This window comes from Doryrhamphus excisus, linkage group LG7 (genome assembly GCF_037039965.1).
Source record: "Doryrhamphus excisus strain RoL-2023G ecotype Guam linkage group LG7, RoL_Dexc_Guam_v1.1, whole genome shotgun sequence".
Taxonomy (NCBI): domain Eukaryota; kingdom Metazoa; phylum Chordata; class Actinopteri; order Syngnathiformes; family Syngnathidae; genus Doryrhamphus; species Doryrhamphus excisus.
In genome coordinates, this window is record NC_136363.1 from 23,496,266 (window position 1) to 23,506,416 (window position 10,151).

A 10,151-nucleotide genomic window follows, 5' to 3' on the forward strand; every position below is an offset into this window, starting at 1 on the left:
GTCAAAGATTTAATATTGAGCCAGAAAGTCAACTAACCGTTGGAAATGAACTGTAGCCTTTATGTAATTTAGTATCATGTAATACATATTTTTATTTTGTGGGCAAATTTGAGGAAAGGTTTTAAAGAAAACTTACAACACCAGACGTGAGACTGCGGTCCCCAAGTTTCTCCTCAAGAGCCTCAACATCTGCTTGACTTTGGAGCGGGAAGACGACACCATCAGGAACCTCCATCACAGATGCATCTTGTTTCTTCAAGAGGACATTCAGCATCTTCCCATGGACCTTCTGAGTCTCCTTAATTTCCTCGAGAAGTGTCAGAATTTTTGTGAACATGGCTTCACAATTGTGGCAATTGTTTGCAACCCTCTGGAGAGTGGAACCGGTCCCTCGCTGGGCAGTGGGGCTGGTGACTTCCTGAACAGTGGGGCTGGCAACTCGCTGGGCAGTGGGGCTGGCAACTCGCTGGGCAGTGGGGCTGGCAACTCGCTGGACAGTGGGGCTGGCAACTCCCTGGGCAGTGGAGCTGGTGATCCATCTGGTCGTTTTCTTTGTTGCTAGCCCAAGGAGTTTTTCTGGGGGAGTGGGTGGAAGTTCCTCCTCTGAATCACTTGATACTCGTTGCTTGCTCTGTTTTACCCTGGAGAGGTATATGGAGGAATATGAATTTGTAAACCATAACTGCTACCCCAATTATGGAAATGACCTTTTAACGTCTATTACACCACCAACACCTACTTTCTCTTTATCACGACATCTTCGGTGTCAGTCAGGTCTGATGTATACTCAGCTTGATGTAGCTTTACCCTGGCCTCTGCATAAGTGGCTGTAAAATATAATGACAAAATAAAACCAGTGAAGCAGACATCAAAATATAACTAGCGTTTCATAGACATTTAGAATACGTATAATGAATCACAAAATTCACAATTTGGATCACATCACAGTTTTGAGTCACGATTCAAATATTTTTTTTCCGATCAGGACATGAGAAGAAAAGGATAGATTAGAGTTGACTGTCTGTAGTTTTTACAATGGTAAATATAATGTGAAAAAAACGACATTACGTCATCTTGGAAAGCAAGTTCTAACAATGAAAGAATAGAGAACAGGCTGGATAGGTGTAAGATATGCTAACACAATGGTTATTCAACTACACCAAAAATAAACATGAACAGAAAAAGTGTCCAGTGTTTATGTAACATAAACAGTTTTAAATAAACAGTCGATGTGGAGTATAAAGTCGCAGGAATAGCCAATCTATGAAAAAATGTGTTAAAGAGAAAGTTAATGAGAAATCAAAGTTACCTGCATTTCCCATCACTCGCACATTACAGACAATCCAGTTTTGAGCTGGTGGTGTGCACTCTTTCACGGCCTTGGTCACATTTTGGAATGTGGCTGGTGGCCACCAGCATAATTTTCTTTCAGTGTCCACGAACCACTCTGACGGAACGATGTCCACCTTCTTGTAGCCATCAGTGTCAACTTCATCCACAAACTCGACCACACTGAATGAGGGCATTCTGCAAAATTCATTGTGTTATATGCAGTGTAGCTGAGGCAAAGCCACAAACATTTTGCACAAAGGCAATAATATCAGTGGTTTTGTGAAGTCTGTCACTGGAGCACTGGCAAGCTGACCAGACAGTTTTGATAGTAAATATACTCCAAGACATGTCGAATCAATGGGGTAGCTGAAAAAACATGCCCCTGTCTCAAAAAGTTCATACACTACATGTGTTTCTGCTGCAGAATGTACAATGTTCCTCACAATTGCAACTCTGCCCCCCAGTTCAAAACAATTAGAACCATGGGAGTTTGAGATTATTGTGCCTTTGAGTTTATATAGTTTATATTGAACACTCTGATGCATGGAAAAATCCTTTGGCAGTGGTCCGCAGGCATGGGGCTGTTTCAGTTCAACACCTTCAGGCATGTCTTTTGACATGTGAGAAAGTAATTGCCTTTCATAGACACGTCTGACAATTTGTTGCACAGGACCCTGTGGTCTTCTCACCATTTTTTTCAACTGTCAAATTCAAATCAAATTCAACTTTTAGCCTTTCAGGTGGCTTAACTTAACATCACTAAGTGGGGAAAGTACTCACTACTCAGTGGCTGAAATATTTTGTTTTTAATTCACAAGGAAACCTGGCTTTAAAATTAAGAAAAGCGGGGAAGAGGGGAAAATTTTTTCAGAGAGGGATCTCTACATTACTTGGGGGTGCACAACGGTTAATATTGTTTCAGGAGTAACAACACTATTTAGCTAATTTAATTAAATATTGTGTCCATCATCAGCCTACCATCATGCACTTCACCTGGCCTATTACAATTTTGTAACTTGCGAATGCAGGAATATCAGAACTGAAAATGACAAATGAGCACAAACTGACAACATGTACATTGTGCAAATATGGCAAACTAATAAATTTAAATTACTTACGTGGCAAAGAACACTTTCTGGCGGTGTGATCTGGACAATTCTAAATGGGACAGGAAGACAATGGTTGAGAGAAGTTAACAAGGGGCACTTTCTATAATTATTGTTTTTGCACAGGTAAATGCTTTGTGGTTAACATTCACCCACCAACCATAAAATACAATTTCAGGTCAAATTCACAATTTTAGCACAAACTATATACTAGCTTTAACTGTATAGCCAGCCTAGATGTTGAACAATAGGTGACTTTTTTTCTCTCCAAGTTATTATGTCAGATGCACTCACACATATTAACTGACGAGATGATAATTAAACTCATTGAATCCCTAAATGCTACATATTAAGCTGTTAAGTAACACTCTCATAAACAAGACCAAAAAAAAGACAAAAATGTCAATATCTGCCACCATAGTACTACTGTACCTTTGTTTCTGTACTCTAGCAAGATATGTTCAAAGCTTGAGCAGCTCTGTCTATATAATAAGTTGTTTTCAATTCACCCACAGCAGTGACGAAATTCCCTCCAAAAAAATCCCACTCAAAATGAGCTTTCCAATCAAACCCACCTCACTTTGGAACCAGATTACTATCTGTCATAGACAGTGATTGGCAGAACGTTCAATGCTAAAACCCAATACTATATACATCAATATATACCCTCGACCAGTCGACTAATTACGTTTAATTAACTATAGCTGGTAGCTAAACCACAACCACTATTACACGTAGGTGCCCAAGCCTTCAGCTATCGGCACCCAGACTACACCTCCCCAAACAATCAGATTCCATCACAACATTCAAATGTCAAACTGATATACTCACTGTTGTACATTGCGCCCTGCACTTGTGCTAGGAGTGCTAGGGGTGCTAGGGGTGCTAGGGGTGCTAGGGATGCTAGGGATGCTAGGGGTGCTAGGGGTGCTAGGGATGCTAGGGGTGCTAGGGATGCTAGGGGTGCTAGGGGTGCTAGGGATGCTAGGGATGCTAGGGATGCTAGGGGTGCTAGGGGTGCTAGGGGTGCTTGTGGTGCTAGGGATGCTAGGAGTACTAGGAGTGCTAGGGGTGCTAGGGATGCTAGGGGTGCTAGGGATGCTAGGGGTGCTAGGGGTGCTTGGGGTGCTAGGGGTGCTAGGGATGGTAGGGGTGCTAGGGATGCTAAGTATGCTAGGGGTGCTAGGGATGCTAGGGATGCTAGGGGTGCTAGGGATGCTAGGGATGCTAGGGATGGTAGGGGTGCTAGGGATGCTAGGGATGCTAGGGGTGCTCGGGGTGCTAGGGATGCTAGGGATGCTAGGAGTGCTAGGGGTGCTAGGGATGCTAAGGGTGCTAGGGGTGCTAGGGGTGCTAGGGATGGTAGGGGTGCTAGGGATGCTAGGGATGCTAGGAGTGCTAGGGATGCTAGGGGTGCTAGGGGTGCTAGGGATGCTAGGGATGCTAGGGATGCTAAGGGTGCTAGGGATGCTAGGGGTGCTAGGGATGCTAGGGGTGCTAGGGGTGCTCGGGGTGCTAGGGATGGTAGGGGTGCTAGGGATGCTAAGTATGCTAGGGGTGCTAGGGATGCTAGGGATGCTAGGGGTGCTAGGGATGCTAGGGATGCTAGGGATGGTAGGGGTGCTAGGGATGCTAGGGATGCTAGGGGTGCTCGGGGTGCTAGGGATGCTAGGGATGCTAGGAGTGCTAGGGGTGCTAGGGATGCTAAGGGTGCTAGGGGTGCTAGGGGTGCTAGGGATGGTAGGGGTGCTAGGGATGCTAGGGATGCTAGGAGTGCTAGGGATGCTAGGGGTGCTAGGGGTGCTAGGGATGCTAGGGATGCTAGGGATGCTAGGGATGCTAAGGGTGCTAGGGATGCTAGGGGTGCTAGGGGTGCTCGGGGTGCTAGGGATGCTAGGAGTGCTAGGGGTGCTAGGGATGCTAGGGATGCTAGGGGTGCTTGGGGTGCTAGGGATGCTAGGGATGCTAGGAGTGCTAGGGGTGCTAGGGATGCTAAGGGTGCTAGGAGTGGTAGGGGTGCTAGGGATGGTAGGGGTGCTAGGGGTGCTAGGGATGCTAGGGATGCTAGGGATGCTAGGGGTGCTTGGGGTGCTAGGGATGCTAGGGATGCTAGGAGTGCTAGGGGTGCTAGGGATGCTAAGGGTGCTAGGAGTGGTAGGGGTGCTAGGGGTGCTAGGGGTGCTAGGGGTGCTAGGGATGCTAGGGATGCTAGGGGTGCTAGGGATGCTAGGGGTGCTAGGGATGCTAGGGGTGCTAGGGGTGCTAGGGATGCTAGGGGTGCTAGGGGTGCTAGGGGTGCTCGTGGTGCTAGGGATGCTAGGAGTACTAGGAGTGCTAGGGGTGCTAGGGGTGCTAGGGATGCTAGGGATGGTAGGGGTGCTAGGGATGCTAGGGGTGCTAGGGATGCTAGGGATGATAGGGGTGCTTGGGGTGCTAGAGATGCTAGGGATGCTAGGGATGCTAGGGGTGCTAGGGGTGCTAGGGGTGCTAGGGATGCTAGGGGTGCTAGGGATGCTAGGGGTGCTAGGGATGCTAGGGATGCTAGGGGTGCTAGGGGTGCTAGGGATGCTAGGGGTGCTAGGGATGCTAGGGGTGCTAGGGATGCTAGGGATGCTAGGGATGCTAGGGGTGCTAGGGGTGCTTGTGGTGCTAGGGATGCTAGGAGTACTAGGAGTGCTAGGGGTGCTAGGGATGCTAGGGATGCTAGGGATGCTAGGGGTGCTAGGGATGCTAGGGGTGCTAGGGGTGCTTGGGGTGCTAGGGGTGCTAGGGGTGCTAGGGATGGTAGGGGTGCTAGGGATGCTAAGTATGCTAGGGGTGCTAGGGATGCTAGGGATGCTAGGGGTGCTAGGGATGCTAGGGATGCTAGGGATGGTAAGGGTGCTAGGGATGCTAGGGATGCTAGGGGTGCTCGGGGTGCTAGGGATGCTAGGGATGCTAGGAGTGCTAGGGGTGCTAGGGATGCTAAGGGTGCTAGGGGTGCTAGGGGTGCTAGGGATGGTAGGGGTGCTAGGGATGCTAGGGATGCTAGGAGTGCTAGGGATGCTAGGGGTGCTAGGGGTGCTAGGGATGCTAGGGATGCTAAGGGTGCTAGGGATGCTAGGGGTGCTAGGGATGCTAGGGGTGCTAGGGGTGCTCGGGGTGCTAGGGATGCTGTGACTAGCAAGGAGACGTTTTATACACGTCACTTATAGGAATGGAACATTGTTACCATGTTTTTTAGGGGTTTTTTGTGAGGTCTTTAGCATAATAATTTCTTTCCTCTCATTTTTCCAACTGATGGAAATCCCTAATGGCAATGGGGAACTTTAATCCCTGCAGATGGAACGTTTTTTCAACAAAAGAACGTCTACTGATATCTACTGAAATGGACTTACCGTACACAACGTTGAAAAGACGCAGGTTCTTAAACATCCTTTTACCGTGACGGCCAAACATGTTGTACTCCAATGCCAGCTCATTTGACAGAATGTACTTCATCATTCGTCTTGTTGCATCATCAACACTTGTGCCCCCTATATCTGCCACCATGGCAACCTATGGATGAGAGCCAAAAGGAGACACAAAGGATTACATTAACTGCTAAGACAATAAGCGTCAAAGATTTAATATTGAGCCAGAAAGTCAACTAACCGTTGGAAATGAACTGTAGCCTTTATGTAATTTAGTATCATGTAATACATATTTTTATTTTGTGGGCAAATTTGAGGAAAGGTTTTAAAGAAAACTTACTACACCAGACGTGAGACTGCGGTCCCCAAGTTTCTCCTCAAGAGCCTCAACATCTGCTTGACTTTGGAGCGGGAAGACGACACCATCAGGAACCTCCATCACAGATGCATCTTGTTTCTTCAAGAGGACATTCAGCATCTTCCCATGGACCTTCTGAGTCTCCTTAATTTCCTCGAGAAGTGTCAGAATTTTTGTGAACATGGCTTCACAATTGTGGCAATTGTTTGCAACCCTCTGGAGAGTGGAACCGGTCCCTCGCTGGGCAGTGGGGCTGGTGACTTCCTGAACAGTGGGGCTGGCAACTCGCTGGGCAGTGGGGCTGGCAACTCGCTGGGCAGTGGGGCTGGCAACTCGCTGGACAGTGGGGCTGGCAACTCCCTGGGCAGTGGAGCTGGTGATCCATCTGGTCGTTTTCTTTGTTGCTAGCCCAAGGAGTTTTTCTGGGGGAGTGGGTGGAAGTTCCTCCTCTGAATCACTTGATACTCGTTGCTTGCTCTGTTTTACCCTGGAGAGGTATATGGAGGAATATGAATTTGTAAACCATAACTGCTACCCCAATTATGGAAATGACCTTTTAACGTCTATTACACCACCAACACCTACTTTCTCTTTATCACGACATCTTCGGTGTCAGTCAGGTCTGATGTATACTCAGCTTGATGTAGCTTTACCCTGGCCTCTGCATAAGTGGCTGTAAAATATAATGACAAAATAAAACCAGTGAAGCAGACATCAAAATATAACTAGCGTTTCATAGACATTTAGAATACGTATAATGAATCACAAAATTCACAATTTGGATCACATCACAGTTTTGAGTCACGATTCAAATATTTTTTTTCCGATCAGGACATGAGAAGAAAAGGATAGATTAGAGTTGACTGTCTGTAGTTTTTACAATGGTAAATATAATGTGAAAAAAACGACATTACGTCATCTTGGAAAGCAAGTTCTAACAATGAAAGAATAGAGAACAGGCTGGATAGGTGTAAGATATGCTAACACAATGGTTATTCAACTACACCAAAAATAAACATGAACAGAAAAAGTGTCCAGTGTTTATGTAACATAAACAGTTTTAAATAAACAGTCGATGTGGAGTATAAAGTCGCAGGAATAGCCAATCTATGAAAAAATGTGTTAAAGAGAAAGTTAATGAGAAATCAAAGTTACCTGCATTTCCCATCACTCGCACATTACAGACAATCCAGTTTTGAGCTGGTGGTGTGCACTCTTTCACGGCCTTGGTCACATTTTGGAATGTGGCTGGTGGCCACCAGCATAATTTTCTTTCAGTGTCCACGAACCACTCTGACGGAACGATGTCCACCTTCTTGTAGCCATCAGTGTCAACTTCATCCACAAACTCGACCACACTGAATGAGGGCATTCTGCAAAATTCATTGTGTTATATGCAGTGTAGCTGAGGCAAAGCCACAAACATTTTGCACAAAGGCAATAATATCAGTGGTTTTGTGAAGTCTGTCACTGGAGCACTGGCAAGCTGACCAGACAGTTTTGATAGTAAATATACTCCAAGACATGTCGAATCAATGGGGTAGCTGAAAAAACATGCCCCTGTCTCAAAAAGTTCATACACTACATGTGTTTCTGCTGCAGAATGTACAATGTTCCTCACAATTGCAACTCTGCCCCCCAGTTCAAAACAATTAGAACCATGGGAGTTTGAGATTATTGTGCCTTTGAGTTTATATAGTTTATATTGAACACTCTGATGCATGGAAAAATCCTTTGGCAGTGGTCCGCAGGCATGGGGCTGTTTCAGTTCAACACCTTCAGGCATGTCTTTTGACATGTGAGAAAGTAATTGCCTTTCATAGACACGTCTGACAATTTGTTGCACAGGACCCTGTGGTCTTCTCACCATTTTTTTCAACTGTCAAATTCAAATCAAATTCAACTTTTAGCCTTTCAGGTGGCTTAACTTAACATCACTAAGTGGGGAAAGTACTCACTACTCAGTGGCTGAAATATTTTGTTTTTAATTCACAAGGAAACCTGGCTTTAAAATTAAGAAAAGCGGGGAAGAGTGGAACATTTTTTCAGAGAGGGATCTCTACATTACTTGGGGGTGCACAACGGTTAATATTGTTTCAGGAGTAACAACACTATTTAGCTAATTTAATTAAATATTGTGTCCATCATCAGCCTACCATCATGCACTTCACCTGGCCTATTACAATTTTGTAACTTGCGAATGCAGGAATATCAGAACTGAAAATGACAAATGAGCACAAACTGACAACATGTACATTGTGCAAATATGGCAAACTAATAAATTTAAATTACTTACGTGGCAAAGAACACTTTCTGGCGGTGTGATCTGGACAATTCTAAATGGGACAGGAAGACAATGGTTGAGAGAAGTTAACAAGGGGCACTTTCTATAATTATTGTTTTTGCACAGGTAAATGCTTTGTGGTTAACATTCACCCACCAACCATAAAATACAATTTCAGGTCAAATTCACAATTTTAGCACAAACTATATACTAGCTTTAACTGTATAGCCAGCCTAGATGTTGAACAATAGGTGACTTTTTTTCTCTCCAAGTTATTATGTCAGATGCACTCACACATATTAACTGACGAGATGATAATTAAACTCATTGAATCCCTAAATGCTACATATTAAGCTGTTAAGTAACACTCTCATAAACAAGACCAAAAAAAAGACAAAAATGTCAATATCTGCCACCATAGTACTACTGTACCTTTGTTTCTGTACTCTAGCAAGATATGTTCAAAGCTTGAGCAGCTCTGTCTATATAATAAGTTGTTTTCAATTCACCCACAGCAGTGACGAAATTCCCTCCAAAAAAATCCCACTCAAAATGAGCTTTCCAATCAAACCCACCTCACTTTGGAACCAGATTACTATCTGTCATAGACAGTGATTGGCAGAACGTTCAATGCTAAAACGCAATACTATATACATCAATATATACCCTCGACCAGTCGACTAATTACGTTTAATTAACTATAGCTGGTAGCTAAACCACAACCACTATTACACGTAGGTGCCCAAGCCTTCAGCTATCGGCACCCAGACTACACCTCCCCAAACAATCAGATTCCATCACAACATTCAAATGTCAAACTGATATACTCACTGTTGTACATTGCGCCCTGCACTTGTGCTAGGAGTGCTAGGGGTGCTAGGGGTGCTAGGGGTGCTAGGGATGCTAAGGGTGCTAGGGGTGCTAGGGGTGCTAGGGATGGTAGGGGTGCTAGGGGTGCTAGGGATGGTAGGGGTGCTAGGGATGCTAGGAGTGCTAGGGATGCTAGGGGTGCTAGGGGTGCTAGGGATGCTAGGGATGCTAGGGATGCTAGGGATGCTAGGGGTGCTAGGGATGCTAGGGATGCTAGGGGTGCTAGGGGTGCTAGGAGTGCTAGGGGTGCTAGGGATGCTAGGGATGCTAGGGGTGCTCGGGGTGCTAGGGATGCTAGGGATGCTAGGAGTGCTAGGGGTGCTAGGGATGCAAAGAGTGCTAGGGGTGCTAGGGGTGCTAGGGGTGCTAGGGATGCTAGGGATGCTAGGGGTGCTAGGGATGCTAGGGGTGCTAGGGATGCTAGGGGTGCTAGGGGTGCTAGGGATGCTAGGGGTGCTAGGGGTGCTAGGGGTGCTCGTGGTGCTAGGGATGCTAGGAGTACTAGGAGTGCTAGGGGTGCTAGGGATGCTAGGGATGGTAGGGGTGCTAGGGATGGTAGGGGTGCTAGGGATGCTAGGAGTGCTAGGGATGCTAGGGGTGCTAGGGGTGCTAGGGATGCTAGGGATGCTAGGGATGCTAGGGATGCTAGGGATGCTAGGGGTGCTAGGGATGCTAGGGGTGCTAGGGATGCTAGGGGTGCTAGGGGTGCTCGGGGTGCTAGGAGTGCTAGGGGTGCTAGGGATGCTAGGGATGCTAGGGGTGCTCGGGGTGCTAGGGATGCTAGGGATGCTAGGAGTGCTAGGGGTGCT

The 10,151-nt window shown here is 46.2% G+C and overlaps 2 long non-coding RNA genes across 2 annotated transcripts; both read right to left on the minus strand.

Annotated features, from left to right (window-relative positions):
* Window positions 1-546: 546 nt before the first annotated feature.
* Window positions 547-2,486, minus strand: LOC131130203 (uncharacterized). The gene is made up of 4 exons (XR_013627623.1): window positions 2,451-2,486; window positions 1,310-1,527; window positions 740-827; window positions 547-641 (listed from the first exon to the last, which is right to left on the minus strand). It is a non-coding gene; the product is annotated as an uncharacterized LOC131130203 (long non-coding RNA).
* A 4,094-nt stretch (window positions 2,487-6,580) lies between these two features.
* On the minus strand, window positions 6,581-8,520 carry LOC144899492 (uncharacterized). Its single transcript, XR_013627624.1, has 4 exons — window positions 8,485-8,520; window positions 7,344-7,561; window positions 6,774-6,861; window positions 6,581-6,675 (listed from the first exon to the last, which is right to left on the minus strand). It is a non-coding gene; the product is annotated as an uncharacterized LOC144899492 (long non-coding RNA).
* Between the last annotated feature and the right edge of the window lie 1,631 nt (window positions 8,521-10,151).